This window comes from Phacochoerus africanus, chromosome 8, assembly GCF_016906955.1.
Source record: "Phacochoerus africanus isolate WHEZ1 chromosome 8, ROS_Pafr_v1, whole genome shotgun sequence".
Classification (NCBI taxonomy): Eukaryota; Metazoa; Chordata; class Mammalia; order Artiodactyla; family Suidae; genus Phacochoerus; species Phacochoerus africanus.
The window spans coordinates 168,853,966-168,879,937 of NC_062551.1; the positions used below are offsets into that span (position 1 = coordinate 168,853,966).

General features: G+C 57.8%; 1 protein-coding gene across 1 annotated transcript in view; it reads left to right on the forward strand.

The window, feature by feature from the left end:
• The first annotated feature begins 15,797 nt into the window (after positions 1-15,797).
• Positions 15,798-25,972, forward strand: part of HIVEP3 (HIVEP zinc finger 3) — a 126,927-nt gene continuing 116,752 nt past the window's right edge. The window contains 1 exon segment of the mRNA XM_047789528.1: positions 15,798-15,855. The gene's annotated coding sequence lies outside the window, so the exon portion shown is untranslated.

A 25,972-nucleotide genomic window follows, 5' to 3' on the forward strand; every position in this document is an offset into this window, starting at 1 on the left:
ATTGGGTGAAAGAGTAGATGGACATCAGGCATGGCCGGATCCAGGAAGTGATACAATGTCATCAGGTCATCGGACTCTTATTTTCCCTTTGTTTCTTGTCTTCACTCTCTGGGGGCTAAGCTCAGTCTCCTCTGCGGCCTTTGGGCATCTTCTTCCACACAGCATGACACAGTGGGAAGCAGAGAAGGGCCATAGGCCCCTGATGGCTCCTGGCCTTCACCATCCATCCCAGCTAACGACCTCAGGTAGAAAAGCAACCTTTCCTTCCCGTTGCCGCGGGTGGAAGAATTCTGGGGAGGTGCTCTGCTCCGCCCTGCTTGGGTCACAGGGAGGAGACTGAGGAGTCCTGGCTCCCTCCCACCATCTTTTGCCTCACTCAAGGCTTCTCTGGGAGTGCTGGGAAAACCTGCAGGCCAGCACGGCTATGGTGGGTTCTGAGGATTCAGGGGTGAGCAGAATGGACGCATCGCCCTAATCACAGTGCTTATATTTCAATGAGGGAGCTGGTCATCAGACCAAAAACTTGCACAAACAGAAAAAAAGTGACAAATGTTGATACTTGTGAGGCCCTAAAAATGAAGCATATGGTGCTGAGAGAGTGTGCCAGGGTACAAGAGTATGCAGGTATACAGAGAATGTGCAGAGAGGGTGTGTACCTGTACGCAGGGGTCAGAGAGCACTTCCTTGGGGAGCTGTGTGCAAGGTAAAATTGGAAGTATATGGAGGAGCAACCTGGGCAAGCAAGGGATATGAGAGCCTTGCAAGCAGTGGACGCGGGCTGTGCAAAGGTCCTGGGGCCGTGGAGCTTGAAAAAATACCCTGAGTGGAGCAGTGGGGAGAAGGGGCAGGAGAGGCGCGCAGGGCTTTGCCGAAGGAGGCCTTGGTGGCCACACAAAGAAATTTGGTCTTTGTATTAAGAGCAGAAGGAAGTCCTTGAGACGATGTAAGCAGGATTCAGGCCTGAGGAGACCACCTGGGGTGTTGGTGGGAGGACAGGGGTGCCCGTGGGAGGATGGCTTCTACCAAAGAGAAGGTAGCACAAGCCGCAGGGGGACCTTGTAGGCTCCTCATGCCCAGAATGATCAGAATTCCATGTGCTTGAAAATTGGATGCAGAGGACGGGACCACTGGTGGTGGTTGGAGTGGGGGTCTTTGTTCTTTTCCAGTACAAGTGGCTTAAAGATGAGCTGTTTTCTTCAGCAGCTCCCTTCTGGGTTTCTCATCTGCTGGAGGGTGGACACTGGGAATCTCCAGGAGGTCTGGTCAGAATCAGGGTTTTCCCAACATCTTGGACCAGAAAAAAGGCTAAAGGCAAAATTAGTTCCCCAGGTATTTGAAAAGTGACTGATCAGGAGTTCCCGTTGTGGCTCAGCGGTAATGAACCCAACTAGTATCCATGGGGAGGTGGGTTCGATCCCTGGCCTCACTCAGTGGGTTAAGGATCTGGCATTGCCGTGAGCTGTGGTGTAGGTCACAGATGCAGCTCGGATGCTGTGTTGCTGTGGCTGTGGTGTTGGCTGGCAGCTGTAGCTCTGATTCGGCCCCTAGCTTGGGTACCTCCATATGCCACGGGTGTGGCCCTAAAAAAAGAAAGAAAGAAAAGCGACTGATCTGATCCCAGTATGAGGACACTATCCGGGTGGCCTGTGGCCAGGTCAGCCTGGGATGAGACCGGATGTAAGATACCTGGAAATTGGTCATTATAAGAAGCCTATCAATGAACAGATCCGCTGTGGACTTTTTGGAGAGGTCCTGGGTTATGGGACAGGGCCCTGGGCCTTTTCTCCTTTTCTCCCTGACTCTTGCCCTGAGGATTTATTCCACGTGCTCAAAACATCCCAAGCTTGAACTCGGGCCCTGAGAGCTCTGCACAGGCTGTAAGCGTGTGTCCCTTTCACCAGGGTAGGTGGCAGCAGGATCAATACATCAGGGTTCTTCAGTCATGGCTACAAGACGATGGCGAGCATGAGGGATGGAGAAAAGAGAGGAAGGGGAATCCGCCTCCTTCCTCTCCGCCCACTGATTTGCTTAATGATCATTTAACAAACGTGAGGCTGCAGACTGGACACAGGGGGCCCGGCCATGCCTCAGCTAGACCCGCTGTCCGCCGTCCTGACGCGGGCTGGGTTTATGTCTGTGTGGCATTTAATTCCCCTAACAAGCCTGTTTCTGGTTAAGCCCTGGCCACCTTTGGGGAGGCCTGGTCCCAGCCGGCTGGGCTGAGGATGAGTGCACTGGCCCGGGGTCCGAGAGGCCTGGGTTAGGGACGCAGCCCCATGCTCCCGGGAGCACTCGATGCCTAGGCTCTCTGCACCGAGTGTCCTTCTCTGCCAGAAAAAAGCCAACGCCACCTTCCACCTAGGCTGGGCGAGGGTCCAGGGAGGTGCCATGCGCCTGGCATCTAGCAGGACACCCAGCACGTGACGGCCTTCCTTCTCCTCCTGCCTCTCCCCACCCACCCCCAGCAGGACCCTCCCGGGCAATTTCTGATGGTCTCGTTTCCCCCAAACTGAGCATATTCCAGACCCTCTCCCCCGAGCTCAGCACCCCATGCAGTTTAGAGTCACAACCAAATCTGATATATTTGTATTTGGGGAGTCCCCAAAAACACCCTGCCAAATAAAGCCCCGACACTGAGCAGCTGACACCATTAGGGTTTTTTTGTTGTTGTTGTTGTTGTTGTTTTAAACTTTCGCCCTTAAACTGGACACAGGCTTGGTTCGCTTCAAGCAGCGAGGTGCGCTGGGACCGGCCCTGGGTGTGCGCCAAGGAAATCCAGGCTGCGGTCTGGTTTCCTGCCTGCCAGCGGCGCCGAGCGCCTAGCCCTTCGGAGCCTCAGTTTCCCCTCGTGTGAAGCGGGGGCGATCACGCTCTCCTCCCCCAGGTTGCTGGGAGAACTGAGCCAAGTGCAGAAGCAATTACGAGCCGAAAAGGCTGCGCCTCAAAGTGTCTGCCTCCCTCCCCCGAGCTCTGCAGTGTCTCCTCTTAAAGGACTTAGCAGTTGTTCCTCTGGGGAAACTGGCGTCCCCACCGCCTCCTGCCACCTGTGACCACCCATCTGGCCTCCGGGGGACCCCAGCCGTTCCCCACCCAGCTGTTTGGCTCTAACTGTCCTGTGGTTTTAGAGCGTCAGGCTGGCTGTTCTGGGAAGGCTCTTTCTCAGGCTGGGTCCCTAGGGCGGGAGCGGAGCCCTGACTGGGGCTGAGAAGTCGGGCGCTGGGGAGGGGGCAGGGGTGGGGGGCAGGGGAGCCAGCCGGGGAGAAGTTAGGCGAAGGCTGTGTCATGTGTTTCAAGTAAGTCCATGTCCACAAGCTGAAAGTGTGGTCTGACCTTCGTATTTTATCTGTCGGTGTTCCTGTGTGTGTCTTTCTAATTCCTCAAACCATACACGCCACTCCAGGGACTTTTAATCCATATGGTTCTGATTCCTTAACACTTAACTCATCCAGACGTTGTTCTGGGGATCTATTTGCAAATCTCTTTACATAAGCTTTTAACTCCTTCTCTCGCAAGGGAGGTGGGGTCTCTGGGCCAGGCCCCCCCTCTGCCGGCCTTCCCTGTGCTCTGGGCCCCAGCTGCTCAGGCCCTGCCCTGAGGGCCAGGGGGGACACTGGTGGGAGATCGACCCCCCCCCACTCCACCCCTTTCTGGCTGTGTGATCCCCCTCGACTCATGGTCACCTCTTCAAACCCCTTTTGATGTAAAGCAGGAGAAATAATAAGCCTCTGAAAAGGTCGTTAGGGGAATCAGACAAGGAAATGCAGAAGGCCTGGCGCCTGAAGACCAGCACTGCTGTAAGAGCAGGCCAGGTCAGGTGCAGGCTCCGTCTAGTGGAATCTTAGATGCCGGGTGGAGAAGCTGAGTCCAGAGAAGCAAAAGGCTGGCGTTCCCTTCGTGGCGCAGTAGCAACACATCCGACTAGGAACCATGAGGATGCAGGTTCGATCCTTGGCCTCGCTCCATGGGTTAAGGATCTAGCGTTGCCGTGAGCTGTGGTGTCACAGCTCGGATCTGGCGTGGCTGTGGCTGTGGTGCAGGCCAGTAGCTACAGCTCCGATCAGACCCCTAGCCTGGGAATCTCCATATGTGGGTGCAGCCCTGAAAAGACAAAAATGAAAAACAGAAGGAAAAAAAACCAAAATAAAACAGAGAAGCAAAAGGAGACCCTGCCCATTGGGACGGAGGGCAGAGCAGTGGTCCCAGGGACCGGGGGGTGGGGGGTGGGAGGCAAATGGCCTGAGGCCTGGAGATGCTCAGCCCAGCACTCGGGTGGCAGAGTCTAGGGAGGTGGTGTCCCCAGCGCTCCCTGAGTCTGGGGAGGTGGTGAGGGAGGGCCCTGCAGGACCAGACAGGCCATGGAGGGAGGGGTCAGGCAAGCAGCCCTCCCAGAGTTGAGGGCCTTGGGTCACACCTGGAAGCTGCCACCCTCACCCTTCAGAGCAGAGACTCCCAAGGCCCCTCACAGGCTCTCCCACCTGCAGGCGCCAGCCCAGGGCCTCCGCCTGGACTTAGGCCCCATGTCCCCAGCACACCCAGCATCCCTACTTTCGCTTCCTGCCCCCGCTCCCCAGGCCACATTCTCCAACACTCAGTGCTCTTTCAAGCCTTCGTTCCTTCTTGGTGGCCGTTTCTACTACTAAACACTGGCACACTTTGCAAAGCGCAGCTCCAAAGTCACCTCTTCCAAGAAGCCTTTCTGCAAAGATTTGCAAACAACGGCCCTTGCTTTGTGCTTTCCCCGTCGTGGTCTCTGGCTGAGTCCTCAGGAGGTCCTCCTGTTCTGGTGGCAGAGCCCCACTGGACCTACCACCTGGAAAGGCAGAATGGAAGTCAAAGATGGTACCCACAGGAACCCATCTCACGCTAAGGAGGACACAGAGGGCCCGGGGTGGCCCAGCGCCTGGGGCTTCCCCATGGCGAGGGCCCATTGGCCAGCTCTGACCTGGATGCCACCAATGTCTATACCTGTAGAACGGAGTTTGTTTCTCTGGCAATTCCAGACGGAGCGAATCCCAGACAGAGCTGCGTCTCTGGGGTGGAAGAGCAGATGCTTCATCTAAAATTAGGCTGCTGACTGCGACTCCATCTAGGCTGCGGGAACGGGTCTGCTTCTTACATCTGTCGTTGTGGAGTGGAGGCAAAGTGGAGCCCCTGCCTCCCTACTGAGGCTGAGTGGCAACGTGACAGCCAGCCAGGGGTCTACCTGGAGGGCTTCCCTGCCCCGCATCTGACTGACTCTTAACAAACCCCCTGAGAGGGGCCTGTCTCCTGAGAGTCCCTCTCCCCACTCCAAAAGGCCCTTAGGACCTGGGTCTGTCTGACATTGGCATTGGATGCATCCCCTAGGAGTTTAAATAACCCATCCGACATTCAGTCCCCACCAGCGAGGGTCCAGGCTGGTGTGGGTCCCAACACTGAATTCCGGCAGCCAGACAACAGGCCCAGGGAGTTCCCTGGTGGTCTAGTGGTTAGGACTTGGTGTTTTTCGCCCCTGTGGCCCCGGTTGCATCCCTGGTCTGGGAACGTAGATCCCACATCCAGCCGCTGCCACGACCCTCCACCCCTCAAAAAAGACAGGCCCCTAGGAATGTTGCGGGTGAAAGCCAGGGTGCCTGGCTGAAGCCGAGGAAGATGATTTACTAAGAAAAATCTCTTCCTGCCTTTTCTGTGTCTGCTGTTTCCTCCTGCATTCAGGCACCCTCAGACCCTTTCATTGCCTGCCCAAGCTGGGCCCTGCTCTCTGGGAAGAGCGGTAACCACTGGAGGCCCACTGTGGGGACCACGCCGACCCCATAGACTTCACTGATTTCTCGTAAAGCTACAGTTCTCACAACGGCCTACAAGGCGCCAAGTAACATGCCCGGCATGCTCACCTCAGGGCCTTTGCACCGGCTGTTCTCTGCCTATAAAGGTCTTCCCGCCAGAGCTACACGACTCGGTCTTCACCTGCTTCAGGACCTTGCTCAAGCGCCACCACCTTCTCAGAGAGGCTTCCTCTCACCCCGCTAATTGAATCTGTGAGCTTCCTCCCACCGCTGCGTTCCCAATTCCCTTACTCTGTCCTGCCGCGTACTTTCCGCAGGATACGGAACATGTAAGTACACGTGTTAGTCCCTCATTTATCTGGTCTCATCTTTTTGTTTGTTTTGTTTGTAGGGCCACACCCTCGGCATATGGAAGCGCCCAGCCTAGGGATCCAATTGGAGCTACAGCTGCCGGCCTACACCACAGCCACAGCAATGCAGGTTCCGAGCCGTGTCTGCGACCTACACCACAGCCACAGCAACGCTGGCTCCTTCACCCACGGAGCAAGGCCAGGGATTGAACCGCGACCTCATGATTCCTAGTCGGAGTTGTTTCCGCTGCGCCGCAGTGGGATCTTCTGTTTGGTTTCTTTCTTGTCAGGGGCTTCCCTCTAGAAGGTGGCTCCATGGGGACAGGGCTTCTTGTCCATTTTGTTCACTGAGATACTTGGTCTCAGTCCCCACAGCAGGGCCTGGCCTGTGGGAGGTGTTCACTGACCATCTGTTGGGGAATGCACCTGTCAGGTGAGGCAGCGGCTCCTGGACCGAGGCCCTCCGTCCTTGGCCCCTCTGCTGTTGGGACTGCCTCTGGGTCCTCTTCGGGGCCCCATTCGCTCATCTGGTAACTGGGGCTGCTGGTCCCTCTCCTGCCACGAAGGTGGCATGAGAGTATGGGTGCGATTACGCCCAAAGCCGTCCGGGCTGCCCACATAAGTGTGGGGTGGCTATTTGTTGAGCTCACACATGGAGCACCTATGGGGCTCAGGGCTAAGTGCCGGGGGTCCCCAGAAGAGTGACCACCTGTGTCCATGTTCATAGGGGTTCTCCCAGGCCAGTGGGGCCAGCTCCCCTTTGGGGAGAATTATTGGACAAAAGGGACTCCAAAAAAGGAATGTGGGACCCTCCCGAGCTTGGGGAATTTCTACCTGAGCCTCCTGTATTAGTCAGGGTCCTCTAGAGAATCAGAACATAGGCCACACACACACACACACACACACAGACACACACACACACATAGACACACACACACACACACAGACACAGCCCTACATATGTATCAGAAACAGGATATATATCGTCCAGCAGAACTCGTCACAACCATGTAAATCACCTATATTTCAATAAAACTGTAAAACGTGAAAAACATCGCGCTCAGGAAGGAACGAGGAGGATGTGTGCATCTTGCGCGTGCACGAGAGAGAGGCCGAGCCTTGTTACAGGGCTTGGCTTGTGTGACTGTGGAATTCCAAACCCTGAGGCGTCCCAAGACCTGCAGCTGGCAAGCTGGAGGGCGGGAGAGCCGCTGGTCTAGGTCGCCGTCTGCAAAAGGCGGCAAGCCTGCTGTCTCAGTTCTTGCCCAAAGGCTGGAAGAAGCCAGTGTCCCAGCTCCATCCGGCCCCGGGGTTCCCTCTCAGCCTTCTTGTTCTACTTAGGTCTTCACGGGGTTGGAGGCAGCCCCTCCCACTGGGGAGGGCAGTCTGCCTCACTCGGTCTCTGGATTTGAATGCTAACCTCATCCAAGAACACCCCACACAGCCACACCCGGAGTAGCGTCTGCCCAAGTCCTGGGCACCCTGGGGCCCAGTCCATCTGACACAGAAGATTACCCACCACGCCCCCGTCCCCACTCCCAGATTGCCGTCGGTTCTTCATCTCCAAGCCCACACGCAGCCACCAAATCTGCGTGCCCACCTTTCCCTCCCCAGAGCCCTGGCTCTTCTACCCTGCCACCCTTGGGGGCATCGCCTCTGCTCCAAAGCTTCCCTGACCCAATTCCTTCTAAGTGGTACCCACTAGATGCCCCCAGATGCTTGCTGGGATTCTCATCCCATTAGATTCAGGGTAGGGTTGAAGGACGGGTTGCAGAGAATCCGCAGGAAGGCCTGGGGGAGACGGCCCTTGGAGGGCTGGTTTCCAGGCTGGAAGGAGCATGGCTGCCTGGGTTAAGTGCCTGGAGCTCCGGAGAGATCCGTGGGGCTTCTCCCGGCGCCTCCAGGCAGAGGGGCCAACACTGCCTCGTTCCCCATGGGAGGTATGGGAGGAGGCCAGTCGGGGGCCGTGTATGGTGAACACCTACTGCGTGCCAGGCACAGACCCTCGGAGCTCTCCCAACCTGGCGGGGGCTTCAGACACAAATACTCTAAGGTGGTAAATGCTCCGATGATACATGCAGAGCAAGCTCCGGGAACGGGGTGAGCGGGGCTTTTAAGTCTACTGAGGTGGGGGCTGAAAAAAATGAGAGACAGAACATTTGAAGGAGGCCATAGGATGCGTCCACCACGGAGTCAGGGAGAGTTAACGGGGCAGCTGAAGGGAAGAGCGGGTCTGCTGGGAGAGGAGGAGAAGGAAGGAGGAGGATGAGGCAGAGGGAAGGGCACGAGCAAACGCGTGCAGTGGGATCATTCCTGGAGTTCCCGTTGCGGCGCGGCGGAAACCAGTCCGACTAGGAACCATGAGGTTGCGGGTTCGATCCCTGGCCTTGCTCAGTGGGTTAAGGATCCGGCGTTGCCGTGAGCTGTGGTGTAGATCACAGACGCGGCTCAGATCCTCCATGGCTGTGGCTCTGGTGTAGACCAGCGGCTATAGCTTCAATTTGACCCCTAGCCTGGGAACCTCCATATGCCATGGGTGAGGCCCTAAAAAAGCATGAAAGAAAGGAGAAAGAAAAGAAGGAAGGCAGAAGGCAGGAAGGCAGGAAGGCAGGAAGGAAGGAAGGAAGGAAGGAAGGAAGAAAGAAAGAGAGAGAGAGAGAGAGAGAAAGAAAGAGAAGAAAGAAAGAAAGAAGAAAGAAAGAAAGAAAGAAAGTAAAGGAAAGAAAGAAAGAAAGAAAGAAAGAAAGAAAAAAGAAAGAAAGAAAGAAAGAAAGAAAGAAAGAAAGAAGAAAGAAAGAAAGAAAGAAAGAAAGAAAGAAGAGAAGAAAGAAAGAAAGAGAGAGAGAAAGAGAGCTCCTACTGTGTTTGGGGAATTAGTAAGCGACCTTTCCCAGTCCAGCCCCTCCTGGCAGGGGGACTCCAAGGCTGAAGGCTGCAGCATTAGGGGTCTCACCACCCACCCAGAGAGATCAGAGAGGCCGCAGAGGAAGGGGACCTGAGCGGGGGTGAAGCGAGACCGTTTCTAGATGTGTCTTTGCTGTTGTTAGATGGAGGTTCCAAAAATTAACTTTCAAACCAGGCCCCGCCCTTTCCCACGCTCGCATCTCTTTCCTGTGGCTCCTGTATCGCTGCTTTGATTCTCTCTTCTCGTGGTTATTTCCCAAGGATGTAGGTCCTCTCTGGAACGAGGCTGTCAGAGGCACAGGCCCTGGCGGGCCTTATTGGTCTCGCCCTGGGACTCCTTCCTGCCCACCCCCAGCCCCTCACCCTGGGCTGGCCGCATGGGTGGCAGCAATCACTGGTGAATAAAAGTCCCACAAGGAGAGAAGGCTGTAAGGCCATCCCAGAACTTCCCTTTTCGCCTTGAGGCTCCTGAAACTTTTTCTTTCTTTTTTCTTTTTTTTTCTTCTTTTTAGGGCCACACCTGCAGTATATGGAAGTTCCCAGACTGGGGCAGAATGGGAGCTGCAGTTGCTGGCCTACACCGCAGCCACAGCAAGACCGAATTCAAGCCACATCTTCGAGCTGTGCTGCAGCTCACGGCAACACTGGATCCTCAACGCACTGAGTGAGCCCAGGGATCCAGCCTGCATCTTCACCATCACCATGTTGGGTTCTTAACCCATGAGCCACAGCAGGAACTCTCTGAAACTTTTTCTCGTCATACGTGGTACTGTTTATTTGTCTTCATGCCTAGGGGGTGTGATTAACTTCTCATTTCCTCCCTTCCCTCCTGTCTGAGCCACCCTCAAGGACTGAGCTTTAGGCATCAGGGTGCCCTCTAAAGAGCTTGAGTGGAGCTGGGGGAAGGGGCCCCCTTTATCTGCTACGTGCCAGCTTCTGTTCTTGATGCTCACAAGGCACTGGCTCCTTTCGTTTCATCAGCTCTCATTTGATCGGCATAATCCTTGCCTGAGATGCGGTATTCTCCCCATTTCACAGATATGAAAACTAAGACTCGGGGTATTAAGTGTCAGAGTAAGTGTCAGAGCCTGGACCTGCACGCAGACTGCCTTGGTGCAAGCCTTAGAAGCTGGTGCTCTCCTGCCGCCTCGCCCCTTGGCAGGCGCGAAGCCATGCTCAGAGGAAAGAGCAGTAATTATTCATGATCTTGCAAGTTGGCCCCTGGCTTGGGGGAAACCTGTTCTCACAGCTGCCAGGGGAGTGTGTGGCTTGACTAATCTTCTGATTTCCTGGAACCAGAGGCTCCACCCTCCCCACCTGGGGCTCACTGGGCCCTGTGGGAGTCCCCAGAAGTGCTGGCAAAAAGCCAGAATGAGGCAGACACAGGGTTCAGGCGGGGCCGAAGGCTCAGGGTGAAGCGTAGGAAAAGAGGAAGCGTCTGTCCTTTGGGAAAAACCAGTCAGTGGGCTGGAGGTCGCGTGGCCTCTCGGAGTTGTTTACAGGGCAGGATGGCCAGAGGGGCAGAAGTCTGTCCTTAGCATGAGCGGAGTCCCTGTGACGGGCCTGGCAGTGAGTAGGACGGGGCTGTGCACCGAGCTGCCCACGGCTGAAGTGACTGTCCGGAGTGGGGCACAGGCAGCACAGTCTGTGCCACGCGCTGGAGGGGCACAGAGAAGGAAGCAGCCAGGGCCACCTGGGGAACCAGGGAGGCTTTTCACAAGGGGCCTCTGGGCTGGCCTGGAAGGCTGCATGGGAGCCAGCCAAGCCGTGAGTGGGGGGGGACCGTACGGGGGCTGGAAGGTGCCAAGTGCACTGGGCAGGCTCGGAAACAGTGAGCCATTCTGTGTGGTGGGCACACAGGGAGGGGGCGGGGGCGGGGCTGTTGGGCGCGTGAGCCGAGGCTGTTACAAGAGGCACTAGAAGGTAATTTAGCTGGGCAGGGATCCACCTGAATTTGTCTTCGAGCCTTCCGCTAATTCGGGAGTAGCTTGAAGGGGGCAATGGGCCGAGGGCCCGGGAGGAGGCTGTGGTGGGGAGGAGAGGATTGGCGGCCTGGCCGGGGGCAGCAGAGATGGAGAAGGGCTTCGGGCGCAGGCCTGGGCTGCTGGATGCCCCTTAATAGAAGACACGCCATAGGGGAGGAACAGGGGTCTGGGTCACACCATGGGCCCAAAGTACCAGTTGCGACTGTTTATTGAGCGCCCACGAGGTGCCGGGTTCTCCGCCAGGGGCTCTATTGCAATTCCTTGTCATATCTTCAGAGCAGCCCTTTGAGATGAGGAAGCCAAGATCCGCAGCTCCGCGTACACATGCCCAGGGTCACCCAGCGAAAGCGGGGCTCTGAGGCCCGTGCTGTTACCCCAGCATCAGATTAAGGACAAGGCAAGTGCCTGACTGAGTCCAGGAGTCAGAAACACAGCCCTCAGGCAGGGGAGGGCGCTTGGGGCTGCGTCCACCGGGACCTCAGGAGGTGATCTCCATAAACTGCCAGAGTCCCCGGGTCTCTGTCCCAGGAGAGAGGCGGCTGCCTGTCGGAGACGGCAGGACTGACCTATCAAGGGAGCACCCCCGCCTGGGAGTTCCCACTGTGGCTCAGCAGGTTACAAACCGGACTGGCATCCATGAGGATGCAGGTTTGACCCCTGGCCTCAAGCTCAGTGGGTTAAGGATCCAGCATGGCCGTGAGCTGAGGTGTAGGTTGCAGATGCGGCTCCGATCCCACCTGGCTGTGGCTGTGGCTGTGGCTGTGGCTGTGGCTGTGGCTGGCAACTGCAGCTCGGATCCGACCCCTAGCCTGAGAACTTCCATATGCTGCAGGTGCAGCCCTAAAAAGCAAAAAAAAAAAAGAGAGAAAGAGAGAGCACTGCCACACACACACACAAATAATAAAACAACACAAATATCTGGGTCCAGAAAATCATAGCCATGGAGGAACAGGAAGGTGGAGAGGGATGGCTGGTAAGTAAGTACAGGGCCCAAACATAAATCACCTGGAGAGCCTACGGGGTGGGTTGCGCAGCCCCACCTTGAAAGCTCCCCCAAGGAGACACCCGCAGCCTCTACTCCTTAGGAACCACGGTGTGTTCTCTCTAAAACTCTATCTGTAGTTTGGCTGTTGGGGTTGGAAACAACATTTCACGGAAAGACAGCCTCCTAGATGACACATCAGATGCCAACCATATCCCCTGCGCCAATGGCATTTAGTCTGTAAAGCCTCTATAGTGCGATGCTGGCTTCACAGCCGAACCAAGCCCCGTGCGTGTGTGCGCGCGTACGTGTGTGGTGTTTCCATGGAAACAAGCGTTCAGCAAGCCAGCCTGGGACACCTGGACCACAGTCTTCCTGAATTGTAGCCCCGGAGGTAGGAGGAATCTTCTCTCCCACCTCGTGTGCCCCTGCCCCGCCCCAAGCTTGGCAGAGAGCCCTGCAGCGTTTAGCAAGTTGCACTGGGATGAGATCTACCTGCCAGGCTCCATCCTTGGAGAGCGAGTCTAGAACATAGGTTTGTGTGTTGCACGTTCCCAGAACAGGGAAGGAGCCTGATTCATGTTTGAGGAATGAAGGAATGTGGGAAAGCCCCCAGGGCCGAGCTCTGGGAATTTCTCAAGACCTGGCCCCGTTCGCCGCAGGGGAAGGGCTGATAGGAAAGATCTGGCACCTGGCACCACCTGTCTTCTCACCTAGGGTCTGTCCAGCTGCAGAGTGGGAAAGATGCCCAGGGCCTGGGGTGGGGTGGGGGGTGGCTCACGGAGTGGCGCCGTGTCCCTGAGCTCTGAGGCTGGAGTTCTCAAGACCTTCTGGCCTCGGGTGAGGATTGGCACCAGGACTGGGACGAGGGCTGAGGCTCAAGGCGGGGACAGGGGGCTTCGTCACAGGAGAAGCCGACGCGCCTGGCCTGGAGGACGGCCACAGCGGGATGACGTGTGTGGCTTGAGGAGGAAGGAGCAAGATCTTTGGAGAGCTCCGGGGAAGGTGCTGTGCCTGGCACTGTGTCTGGCGCAATGAAGGGGCTCAATAAAACACGCTTTCCTATCCCTTCCCTTCCCCTCGGCCGTCCCCAGGCAGGCCTGTGAGTTTGAGCGGTGGGATGGGAGTGGCCCAGGCTGCCTCGATGGAGCCGCAGAGGAATTTGCTAAGAGAAAGGAGGGGGAAGACAAATCCCAAGCCACAGGAAGTTGGAACAAGGGAGCCAGCTGAGGAAAGGGCCTCGGCGGGGCAGCTGTGGCAGGGCTGGCACACTGGCCCAGCTTCCCAAGCATCCCGTCCAGTCTGGCTGGAAACCCACCTTCCTCCCCAACCCCTAGGCAGGGCCCCTGGCACCCCAGCTACAGCTCTGAGTTGGATCATCCTGCCCCCGCTGTGGTTAGTTTGTCTTTCGATTTTACCCCCAGGATCATTCATTCATCAGACAAACATTTGTGAGCCTCTCCGTGTTGGCAGGAGAGAAGAATCAGGGTGGAAAGCGAGCGGCAGCTTCCGGGACGGGCTCTCTCGGCTGACCGCACCTCGGGGGCGATGCACAGGAGGGCGGCTAAATCCACTGGGCCGTTCCAGTTGGGCAGGGCCACCCCTCAAAGCCGGAGGAGGGCACTCGCCCTGAGGCAGCAGCAAGGCCGTCCTCTGAGCCTTTATGCAAAGGACAAAATGTCACCCCCCGGGCATATGAATTAGAACAAGACACCCACTTGCCCCCACCTGGAACTGCTCCCAGCCCGGAACAGTGAGCAGGGCAGAGAGGGCGGAGCAGGAGTGGAGTGAGTGGCAGGGCCCTGTCCCGCAGGGCGCCCTGTCTCGGCTGTCCTAATCAGGGGAAGGCTTATGTCAAGGGCAGGCTTGACTCGGGGTGTGAAGGACAGCAGGAGGCATAGAGAGGGCCTTTCAGACAGAGGAAAGTCTGTGCAAAGACCTCCAAAATTGAAAGCTGGTGGAAGGCTGGGGAGAGAGCTGGCAAAGGGCTCGGAGGGCTGCACGGCGCTGGATGCAGCTGGTCGATGGGGCCTTGCGTGCCAGATCAGGGAGTGTGGTCCTTCCCTGTGGGGCTTTGTCAGAAAGGGGACGACCCAATTAGAGCTGGGCCGGAGCTGCGGGAGCTGATGGAAGGTGGGGAGACGGGTGGCGGCGATCAACAAAACAGCTGGAGCCTTGGCAGCTGGCCAGCGGGTGTGCAATTGTGTGTGTGAGTGTGCGGGCCCAGGGAGTATCCAGCTGCCATCCCACCTCCCTGCAAGCCCTGGGGCCGAGGTCTCCCCGCCAGGTACCTAGGAGTGCAGTTCGCCTTGGGAAGCTGGGGTTTCTCCGTGGAAGCGGGCGCTCTGGGAGGAGGCTGTCTGCTGTACCCTGGCTTTGGAGGGAGGCTGGAGGCTCTGCCAGAAGCTGCTGTGTGGGGAAGGCACAGAAGTCCCTCGTCCTGTCCCCCAGGGCCTAGATGGTGTCCAGACAGAGGGAGCCGCTCCCCTGTGACAGGCAAGGCCTTGAACTTGAGGCCAGCCCTTTGGAGCCCGAGGCCCGTGGCCTCCAAGGCCTTTTGGGAAGCCCTGGTCAGCGTAGCGGTCAGTCACCCTGTGGGGCCTTGAACATCTGTCACCCGAAGAGGGAGTGACTCCTTCCCTTGGCACCCTGGCCATTTAGCTTGCCTCACTTTGTTCTGACTTTGGCCCCAGGCTCCATAACTTCCTGGGGCTGCTGCCGGCCAGCGCAGGCCAGGCCTGGAGTCGCCCGCCCCAGGGTCGGCCCTGGTGCCGCAGCGCTGACCTCGGGAGGCTCACCTGACGGGGCTGAGCCTCCGGGGCCGCAACTGCAGCCTACAGGTCCTGGTGAGGTCTCCAGGCCTTGGCCAGTCTGCGCCCTCGGGAAGCAGGCTGGTGGGGGCCCGCGGAGGGGCGCGCAGGAGCCTTGGCCCACGTGACTCAGGGCCCGCGCCCTGGGATCTGGTGGCTTCTGGTAAAGTCGGGCCATTGGGAAGCCCGGGGGTGCCCCCACCCCCGGCCCCAGGCTGGAGCCCCGGGAGCCCGGCCAGGCCCGCCCCGCCCAGAGCGCGAGAAGGCAGAAATATTCCCGCCTGGGGAGGCACGGGCTTCCCGGAGCGGAGCGGGGCTGGCCCCGGAGAGGACGGCGGGGAGCGCGCCCTTTGGGGACGACGAGGGACGCCCGCCAGGCCGGGTGCGGCCCAGGCGGGGCCCCCGGCGGCGGCGGCGGCGGCGGCGGCGAGCAGGGCTTCCCTGCCTGCCCTTCCCGGAGGGCCCGGGAGGAAATGACAGCGCGGGAGCCGGGGCGGGCGCGGAGGGCGGGGCGGTGCCCAGAGTGACACGGCCTGTCACCGTGGAGGCCGCCGCTCAGACCCTCCCGCGGCCGCCGGGAGCCTGGGATTCCCCCGACGCCCCCCGCCCCCCGCCCCGGCGGCCGCCCGGAGCCGGAGCCGGAGGCGGGTCGCGCGGGGACCCCCAGCGGCTGGCCGCGAGGCCGAGCACGCCGGGGCCGAGCTGGCCGGAGAGGCGCCCTGCGCGGGCGCGCGGGGTCCCCCGGGCTCGGCGACAGGAAACTCTGCGGAGTGAATGGAAAGAAGTGGGTGGTCCGGGCCCTGCGACTTCCCCTGACATCACTGCCCAAATAAGGAGCTTCCAAGCGGCCGCGGGGCGGCCCGGAGCCGCGCCCGCCGCCGGTGCCCGCCCGCAAGCCCGCCCCGCGCCCACCCCGCGCCGCGTGGGCCGCCAGCGAGCGCCCCGGGCACCGCCGGGCGGAGCCGAGCCGGGCGGAGCCGAGCGAGCGGGCGCTGCCGAGCGGCGCGGAGGCCGGGCGCGCAGCCCAGCGCGGAGCAGCGGCGTCGCGGCCGCCGGCAGGTAAGCAGCGAGCGCCCGCGCCCCGCGCCCCGCCGCGGCCTGGCAGCTCCGAGCCCGGCCCCGCCGAGCGCGCCGGCCGCCTGGCGGGCAGCGCGGCTGGTGGGAGAGGGCTGGGCACGGGCGCGCGTGCCGAGGAGCGTCGGGCCAACTCCCGGGACCTCCGGGACTTCGCCGCCGCCCGGGGGTGCCTGGTGCACGCGCTCTCCGCCGGCGTTTCCCAGATGCTACTTCTGTCTGTCACCGCCCCGGGGTGACACCGGCGTTCCCGCGTTCACACTTCGCTCGCGCACCAGCGCCTGGCACAGCCCCACGGGGCCCTCGTGCCCAGAGCAGACCCGCACCCCACCTCGCCTCCCTGGCCTCGCGCTGCCGGACGCCGTGGGCCGGGTGGGAACCGCTGAATGGCTCTGGCAGCCCTGGCCACTCTTCCCCCTGGAGGCGGTGGCAGTTTCAGAGTGTCACGGCCGACCGGCCTTGGGCTCCTTAGGCGGCGGATAGGGAGTGAGTTCAACTAGCATGGCTCTGGCTCTTCCCGCCCCCACCCCCCTTGCGGAGCGGCACCTGGCATCAGGGGTGCAGCCAGCTGGCCGGGGGGGCGCTGTACCTGGCGTGGTCTGGAGGGTGTGGTGGCTGGCGGAGAGCTCCTCCCGGCCTCCCAGCCTGGGTGTTTCCAGAGCAGCTCTCACTCCCTGGGCTTTTCTCTGAGCACCCTCCCCTCCCTCTCAGCAACCAGGGCAGGGTGCCTGGGATCCTGACAGCAGTGGGATCCCGGGCTGCAGAACAGGTGCAGGTGTGTCAGCCTTGGCATCTGGCAGAGACCTCTGCCGAGTGACTGCAGTTGCTTAACTGTAAAATGTAGAGTCTAGTTATGGACACTCTGATCAAGGTCACAGGGGAAAATGATAAAGGCGAGTCGTGGGTCCGTCCCTTAGTGCCTCGGGACAGATTCCTTGATCACTTTGGGGCTGCGTTTTATCATCTGGAAAATGGGTGTGCGTGGCCTCAGGGAGAATGGAGATCGTGTCGGTGAAAACATCTGTAATTATTCTGTAATTATAACGTCCTGGGCACATGCCAGCCCTGTGGTCTCGATGATCCTGGGCTGCCCTTTGTCGTGGCTCTGCTCTGTGACTGAGGAAACCCAACGCCATTTCGGTTATATCATCTGCAAGAAAGGGGGTCTTATTAAGTGTCCTGCTGGCAGATCCCCCAAGGTGTGTTCTGTGGGACATCCGAAAGCTGTGCCACAAGCAAGATTTCCCTACGCTGAGTCTGGCAGATTCTGCAAGTTCTCTGAAACCCTCCTGGCCAATCGCGATATGGGCAAATTAAAGGCTCTGAGAAGTACTGCAATAGACGGACCTGTTTAACTTTGTCAAATCCAGCATTTCCCTGGTTGACCCTGTGGCCCTTTTCGGGTTACACATGCTTGCTCTCCAAGGATGCAGTGCCTCTGGAGCTACCAGTACACATGATGTTTCAAAGTTCTCCTTGCTTTCTTTTTTTTTTTTTTTTGTCTTTTTAGGGCTGCATTTGCGGTTTATGGAAGTTCCCAGGCTACAGGTCAAATTAGAGCCACAGCTGCCAGCCTGGGCCATAACCACAGCAACACCAGATCTGAGCCACGTCTGCGACCTACACCATAGCTCACAGCAACCCCGGATCCTTACCCCACTGAGCAAGGCCAGGGATCGAACTCACATAGTTGGGTTCATTACCGATGAGCCACGCCAGGAGCTCCTCTACTTGCCTTCTTGAATGAAGAGTAAGAGAAGCCCAGAGGAGTTGAGCGCCCTCTCTGAGATCACAGCTGAACAGTGGCCCAAGATCCCCAATAGTTAGTGGTAAAGCAGGGACCAGAACCCAGACTCGTCATCCAGGGCTGGCGCCCTGTTCAGGGACATCCAGAAGTTGACAGTTCTCTCCTGGAACCAGTCTTGCTGCTTTTCTGTGAACACTCGACAGAATATGTTTGGCAAACAAGGATTTAAATGATTTCAGTGGCGAGCAGGGACCTCCTAGGCTTCATTTGCTTGGAAGATTTTGGCATGTGAAGTTCCACCAGAGATGGAAGCTGGTGAACAGTAATGGCCCCCGTCACCACACACACACACACACACACACACACGCACACACACACACGCACACATGCACACACGTGTACCCCTACTCACTCACAAGTGTACTTCCAAACACAAATCTCTCTCTCCCTACTCACTCACCCATGCTCACACACTTGACCCCGTAAACTCGTTCACACATGGACCCCTGCACACATACATACACACACACACACGCTCCTACATAGGCTTGCACACACTCACTCCCCTGTGTTCTATACATGCACAATCCACTCCTGAACACTCACACACATGCACATCCTGTTGTGCTCTAGGCTGCAGCCAGGAGGCACTCAGAGCAACAGGCATGTCCCCTTGTCCTCCCGTCCCGAGAGCTGAGAGGGTGTGTGTCGCCAGCTCCCCACGGTGAGTATTGAGGAGGTGAGCAGGGCCAGTCTTGTGTTTGCATTTCCCCAGGGTTTTCCGGAGTCTCCAATTTTCCATGGCACCTATCCCCCAGCTTTTTTAGGTCAGCTGTTGTGTGGTCACACATGATGAGACTGACCCAGCTCTGGCTTCTCTTGCGCGGTTTGTTTTCATCAGCTGTCCGAGCTCGGTTAGGACAAGGACTTCATCTTATTAGTTGGATTGGAATCCCCAGCTCCTAGCAGCGCGCCTGGCACAGAGGAGACGTTCAATAAGCATTTATTGAATGACTGAGTGAGCGAGCGATGAGGGGGCAAGGGACCGCTGGCTGCCGGGACACCCGCGACCCAAACCGCCCTCCAGGAGGATTCGGCATCCGGGCTGTTTGCCCAGTGCCTGCTGGGACCTAGGCACCTTTCTGGGGATTAAGGCAATGAAAATGAGTTAATCCGGGGGTCATGGAGCCAGCATTCCCGTGGGAAGAGAGAGAACGGAGAGTGACGGACAAGATAATGCTCACTGGTGACACACAGTATCAAGAAAGTCAAATAAAGCAGCGTGGTGGGGAGGGCCAGCGGGGGTGGGGGCTCAGGTGGGGCCTCCGCTGTCCTCTCTGAGGAGCTGGCGTTTGCGCTGAGACCCGAGTGATGGAAAAGTGATACAGCCACGCCAAGATCAGGGACCAGAGTGTTCCAAGCAGAAGAACGGCAGGTACGAAGGCCCCACAATGTAAGGGAGCTGGGCGGAGGGTCGGCAGAGAGACCACCCCTGCAGCCCCTGCTGGTCCCCTGACCAGTGAGTGCCCTTTGGAGGGGGCAGTGGCTGGTGTCTGGTCTGGGACCTGATCACCTTCCTGGTTCAATCACAAAAGCCAGACTGGGTGCACCCTGGGCTTTGGGGTGCTGAGCGGCCACTGCCTCTCGTCTTGTGCAGCCCCCACTCCTATCAATGAGGAGAGGGTCGGGCTCCTAAGACCCCTCCCGGCTCCGCCGTGGCGGAATCGGATGCTCTGTGTGCCGGGAGGTTCACCCCGGTTCAGGTGGTCCATCTGGAGGTTCGGGAGTTGGTCGTGCCGTGTCTGTTATTAATAACCGCGCTATCATACGTCCGTGTGGCCCCGACGGGCTGCAGAGCACTCTCTCCTGTTACCCCTTCGCTCTGTGCACTGAGCTGCCAGAGGGGGAGGGCCAAGAACGGGGCATGGTGGCGGTGGCTGGAGGGACCTCAGATACCACCGCACGCCGCTGCAGGCTCGCCCCAAGCCGCTTCACCTCGGAAGCCCTGCTTCCCCACCTGCCGAGCAGGGTGCAGGAAGGCCTACCCCCTGAGGCCCTGGATTGTGAGAACCAGCGTGCCCGGGCCCTGGCGTGTCACCGTAGGCACTTCGTAGCTATTGGTTCCCATTTTACAGATGAGGAACCCAAAGCCAAGAGCAGGATGGCTTTTCTGGTCCATTTCTGTATCTTTCGTCTTCTCAGCCCTGGGCTTTGAATGTCTGTTTTGTTGAATGATTTGCCTAAGGTTGCGCGGCTCGTACAGGTCCGAACGAGGACTCAGCCCCAGGGCGTTGGGCTGCCAAGTTCTCGTCGTAAGCATCGCAGTGTTTGGGAAGGTGCTTGGCAAGGTCGGTAAGGACAGACCTTCACACCCCGACTGTGGGTGGTCAGAATGCCCACTGCTTGGTGGAGAATCCTGGCCGGTGAGGTCTCGGGTTCTGAGGCGCGCGGTTCCTGTGTAAGCCATTCAGCGAATGTCTTAAGAAACGTGTTGCAACCTTCTGGGAGAGGCTGTGGGTGTGGAGGAATCCCCTCCTGAGACTTGCGAGCAGCCGTGTAAGCCAGGCTGTCCTTTGCTGTCCCCTGGGGGCTTGTGACAATTCCGAGTTCTACCCCAACTGTCTACCTCAGAGCTTCTAGGGATGGCATCTGGGCATGGAGAGACCCCCTGGGGATGAGAAGCCCGGCCAGCTGGATGCTGGGGACGTCTGGCAGGCCGTCCATCTGCCTCCTTAGCTGCGGCTCTCAACCCCTTGTCCCCAGCTCACATCACGGGGGAGGAGCACGGGCCAGGGAGCATGCGTCGGCCGGGTTCCTTGACCTCCCCCAAGCCTCTCTTTCCTCGTCTGGAACATGGGAAGGCTCGCTCTTCGTCCCGACAGGGCAGCTGGGTGGGGTACAGAGACCACCTCTATCAGCTATCTTAGGATTTATCTGTGTCTGGCACAGAGGTGAATAGTAGTTTCAGTTATTATTACCAAAAATGAATTCTAATCATAAAATCGACTGCAGTGTGGGTGGATTTGCTGCCAAAGAGCTGGATGAAAATGGACCCATGTGCTCCAAACACCAGCCTTTTGAGAAGCGTAAAGACCGGTCCTGGGGCCAGTTGTGACCAGGTGCGCCGTCTTCCCGCACGGCTCCATCCCTCAGTTCTGGCCCTGGTGGGCGCTGCCGGCTGGATGGGGACCACAGCCAGCGTCGCTGTCCACGCTTCTGGTAGCTCCGTGGGCTCAGAGAGGGGGCCGTGGGCTTTGGAGGTGGGCATTGGGTTCAGCCTGGTCGCCGGCTCCTGAGGCCACCGTGAGGGGGCAGCTGAGGGGCCAGCACAGGGCTTGTGGCCGTCACAGGAGGTCGCACGTCTCACCTACTCTGTCATTCGTTCATTGGTTCGTCGACCGAGGGTTGAGGCTTCTGCAGGCTCAGCATGGAGCCAAGCACCAGGGGAGAGCCTGGCTCCTGACAAAGCTCAGCGTCTTGCAGATGGAACCTCTCCCTGCCACGTGGCCACCGACACGTTGCATTTCCTCTCCAGATCTCGGTTCCCCCACCTGGAGAATAGGGTTGTTGTGGCTGCCTCCCCAGCGGAGGATCTTGATGTGGTGAGGAGCTGGCCCTCTCTGGAATGCTGTCGAGCCTTCGGGGCCTCTGCAAGGGCGGGCGGGCAGAGGATGGGGCTTTGGAACGGGCAGGTGCCCCCCCCCCCCGCTGTGGGCTCTGCCGTGCCCGTGCGTCTGCTGTGTGTGATTCGATGCATTTGTCAACCTCTCTGTTTCCTTTTCCTTGCTCACATGATGTGGTTATGATGCCGTTGTCGCAGGGCATCATGCGAGTGAGGCGAGAGCGTGAAGAGAACCTGGCTCTCGGTAAATGCGACCCCCGTTCCTCTCTGTCTGGCTCCTTACTGTCCTGCACTCTGCTGCTTTCGGGACGCGACCTCCGCCCCATCCCTGCCCAAGCTCATTGGGTAGCCAGGAGGGGGCAGGGGCGGGCAGACAGCCCGCTTTGGAGCTCAAGGGAGTAAGCGTGTGCCCCTCGGTGAAAGGTCCCTCTGGACCAGGATGCGGAGCCGGAAGTCTTGGGTTCTGTCCGAGACCCATCCCTGGGTCCCTGTGTGTCATTTGCCTGTCCCCTCCCCTCTCGAAATCTCGGTGTCCTGATGGGGACCTTTGATGTCCCAGTGCCAAGTAACTTCAACAGCGGGCTGGGGGAGGGGCGGGAAGGCCTGTGGGGGGGTCACCAGCATTTTCTAGCCTGGGCTCTGCTGGGATTGATGGCGTGGAGAAGCCCGCGGACAGACGCTGGACAAGGGAGAGACGGACTGTGGTTTCTAATCTGCTGAGCTGCTCATGGGAGAGGAAGCAGGTGAACGGACATGAATGGCATGAAATGGAATTAAAAGAAGGGCATTTTACTCTTTTCCCTTAAGGGAAGTTGCAGAAGGCTCCCAGCCGCCTGCTTCCCAAATAGCTCTTCTCTCATTTGAACTCCACAGTGTGTTCGGATGCGAAGAGTTGGTTTTCAGGTGATCGGGATGGAGGTCAGAGGTTGCAGGGTGACCCTGGGAAGCCAGGCATTTGCTGAATGTCTGTTGCATGCGTCCCAAGTTCTAGGCACAGGGATGCAGCAGTGAACAACAGAGACCACAGTCCGTCTCTCCTAGACCTTATAGACTAGCAGAGCGAGACATACCCTGACCAAGGAGCACAAAACGTGTCATACGTCAAATGGGATAAGTGCCAGGGTGGAGAGACAAGAAGGGTAAGAAGTCAGAGAATGCCAGGGGAAGGTTTCAAGGGGCTCCTGTATGTAGGATGGTTGGAGAAGCTACCTAAGACATCTCATCCCCCTCCACCGCCACTGCGTGCATACACCCATGGCATGCAGAAGTTTCCAGGGGCAGGGATCGAACCTGCACCACAGCAGCGGCCCAAGCCGCTGTGTCACTAATCGGGTGACGTTTGAGCAGAGTTGTGAAGGCGGTATGGAACTGAAGAGATTGATTGAAACAGAGTTTTCTTTCTCTGTGGGGTACCCGAGAGCCCATGGAAAGCCCTCACTGAGGCTGAAAGGGCCAGCTCTGCCTGGCACCTCAGACTCGGAGCCAGCCCCCTTTAGGTACAGGACCCCAAGTCTAAATCATAATTGTCCTTACACCAGCGTTAATGATGATAACCGCCAGCCGGATAGGGTTCTAAGTGAGTTGGGCTTTGAACCTTCAAAACCCCGTCCGCGTAGGCTGTCCTTTGCAGCCCCAGGCGGCACCCTCTCCATGTTGCACGTGTGGAGTCTGAGAGCTCTGTGTGTGGAGCGACAGGCCCAGGACTGTACCCAGGTGAGGGGTGAGGTGGACTCTCAGATCCAGACTCTGCTGCCCGTCAGATCTGTGTTTCAGCGGGGTGCCCCGCCTTCCACCTCGCATGCGGTAGAGGGTGAGCTTCATTCCTGGAACACAAAAATACGTCCCTAGACTAAGAAGGTATGAGGACTAATGCAGTGTGGGGCCCTGAGTGGGATCCTGGGACAGACAATGGACGTGAGTGGGGACATGAATCGCAGTGTCCGAAGTGTGGTCGGCAGCCAGATACGCGTGTGGGTTCCCATTTGACAAGGGTACCGGGTTAGAGAAGAAGTTAGCATTGAAGGAAGTTGAGTGGAGGCTGTATGGGAACTTCCTTCTATCCTTGCCTATTTTCTCTCAATATAGGGTTGTTCCAAAGTGAAAAATTCATCTGCAAATAAATAAATAAACCCACATACACTCCGATTAGCTGCCCCCTCAAGGTTACTGAGGAGAGCCCTCAAGAGTCATCCAGTGGGAGTCAGCGGTGAACGAACCCGACTAGGATCCATGAGGATGTGGGTTCGATCCCTGGCCTCGCTCAGTGGGTTAAGGATCTGGCATTGCCGTGAGCTGTGGTGTAAGTCACACATGTGGCTCGGATCCCGCGTTGCTGTGGCTGTGGTGTAGGCTGGCAGCTGTAGCTCTGATTTGACCCCTAGCCTAAAACTTCACATGCTCCGGGTGAGGTACTAAAAAGCAAAAAAAAAAAAAAAAAAAGAGTCATCAGGTAATTGAATCCTGGAGTTCCCATTGTGGCTCAGTGGGTTAAGAAGCCAATGTAGTGTCCATGAGGATATGGGTTTGGTCCTGGCCTCGCTTAGTGGGTTGAGGATCCAGCCTTGCCACAAGCTGCTGCACAGGTTGCAGATGTGGCTCGGATCCTGTGTTGCTGTGGCTGTGGCGTAGGCCAGCAGCTGCAGCTCCCATTCAGTCCCTAGGCTGGGAAACTTTCAGGTGCGGCCCTAAAAATAAGAATAATAATCATAATCATAATTGATTCCCTGCTGCTGCTAGACACCCCTAGAATTGCCTGTGTGAGAAGCTGCACGCTGGAGGTAGAATGCTCCCTGGGGGCGTCTCTCCCGGGGGCTGCCCCCAAGTGAACGTCTCATGTAACCCGTATTTGAGGCTATACCAAGTACGTCCTGTACCTGTGATGAAGTTCAACTCGTTTTCACTTGATGCTGTATTTGCTGGGCTGCGTCATGTGACTTCTGTGAATTGTAGTGACTCATGGCAGCGAAGGAGTGGCGAGAGGCAGTGAGAACAGAATCCGAGAGGGAAGGTGTAAGAGTGATCTGGTTTCTCTGACGGAAAACAGCAGCACCAGGGAGCAGTGTCTCCCGGCATGAAGGAAGGAGCCCAGGGTCAAGGGCTTCCTTGCTGTGATTCCCCATTCACAGAGCCAGCAGGCTGGCTTAGGTGAGTCTCCGGGGGTCCTCCAGTTGGAAACCACTGAGTCCAGAGCAAACGATTGGTCCAGGCTCACGGTGCAACTGCCCAAGAGACACAGCTTTGCCTGTCTGGGTGACCTGGTCCCCTAACAGTCTCCAGAGGGCTTGTGCCCCTCCCCCGTCACCTTGGCATGTGGGCATCTGGTGTCACCCTGCAATCTAGGACAGGCAGAAGGTGCTCGGATGGACAGGAAACCATCACTGCAAGTCTGTTAGGAAGTACTTGATGCTTAAAGAGTAGGACGGCCGCTCCAAGGTAGACTCTTTATTTTAAGCAGGCTCTGATCTCATGAAATAGAGAAATCCAGCATTTGCCATAGTGTGTGCTCCCGAACACAAGTGCCATGGGCTGGAAAGATGTGCTACAGGAAGAAAATAGACGTGCTGTAGCTGAGTCCACAGGCTCTTATACTGTGGGGTCCTGAGTCTTTAATACATGAAAGACTGTTAGAAATCTCCCCAAAAGTGTGTAAGTGTGTGTGTGTGTAGAGGTGGATGTTGCGTGCCATTTTCCAAGCTTCATTGACCAGAGAACTCATAGGTAGATAGAGAGAGAGAGAGAGATTTTATGTGTGTGTGTGTGTGTGTGTGTGTGTACGTACACACTTACAAATGTGCATATAAGGAATAGGCCGTGGATATGTATGTATGAGGCATAGCTGAACTAGTTCTACACAAAAATATTTTGGGAAACACTAAAGTTATCTGAGGTCAAAGCTGAAAAAAAAACTGAAATGAATGCTAAATTGTGACTCTAAGACTTTTTTCTGCATGTTAGTTTTAGCAAGCCGATTTCCCACATTCTTCCTATTTTGTTAACCTAATTTCTCTTTTCTCAGAAGAAAAGTGGAAAATGACAGGCAAATGAGCCCCACCCCACCCCCTCCGTGTATTGTGTCCATGGGAGACAGAGCCATCGCCTGTGTTCCGTGAGCCAAGGGTCACCACGCTGTGTGACGACTCGGTGGTGGGTCCCAGCAACCCCCATGTGACACCAGTGTTTGGGGAGCTAAAAAGGAACCTCATTAAAAATGTCACGAAAGCCCGTGATTCCACCTGTGTCACGTGCGGCTTTCACCCCAGCGCTTCCATAGACACGGGTGCGTGTGTCACCCTGAGAGGCGAGCGGCTCTACTGCTCCGAGTGCCAGGTCACTGGACGCGCCGGGCGAGGTGAGATCGCCCTTTGATCAGGGGACCATTTCCCGTGAGGCCGATGGCGCCCCTCTCCCTGGTCCCAGACTTCCTCACCCCATGGTGGGCCCCGGGGAGAGTCCTGGAAACAGACTTCGGGCCCTTTGGAGCCCCTCACAGCCCGGGCCCCGCCTCCGCCTCCATCTCCCCTGACTCCCACTCCCACGCGTAAGCCCTGCTCCTCACACCTCCAGGCATGTTCCCAGCACATCCGTGTCCCGTCTAAGGCCCCGGGTGGAATGCCGCTGGGCGGTCGCCTCTGTTAGAAACCGAACTCGGGCTCCTTACCCGGCAGAGAAAGTCAGTGTGCACTTACAGGTGCCACCGATAAAGGATAAGCAACAGAAAGAGGGAAAACATAGGA